A 594-nucleotide genomic window follows, 5' to 3' on the forward strand; every position below is an offset into this window, starting at 1 on the left:
CAAATGGGGTTTATCATTCTTTATTTAGATCATTATCCGGTAAACAAAATGATTCAAAAACGGCATACATCACATATGGATACGATATATACAGAGGAAGTATATCATTTATATATTCATTATAGGATGAATACTAAAAAGCATACACAGTATTTTAAAGAACGTCAAATATATATATATATGTCTTTTTTTTATAAAAACAACTAACATACGCAAGTTGCTGATTTATCATATACAGTGAGGAATATATTAAAAAGTCTAAAATGTGTAAAATACTTTTATATTTTCTCTCTATATACTGTAAAACAGAGAAACGTTGTACGATTTATTTTCCGCTATTTTCCTTATATTTTCCTCCAAACATTTCCAAAATTGTTTATCTAGGCAGTGGCACCGTCTCTTTAGTCCATCACTGTCCTCAAACATCTCGCTTTAATCTTACGGTGTAACAAAAATAACAAAATCTATATTTCTTATTTACACTTAAACACGATTTACATATCACTCGCGAAGACAGGCTGTGTAAACAAGGGCAGGAGCGAGATTCACAGTTCGCGCTTGAGGGGAAGCCGGCGGGGCGAGAGACCGTGTCCC

The sequence above is a fragment of the Penaeus monodon genome, chromosome 15, assembly GCF_015228065.2.
Source record: "Penaeus monodon isolate SGIC_2016 chromosome 15, NSTDA_Pmon_1, whole genome shotgun sequence".
NCBI classification, from domain to species: domain Eukaryota; kingdom Metazoa; phylum Arthropoda; class Malacostraca; order Decapoda; family Penaeidae; genus Penaeus; species Penaeus monodon.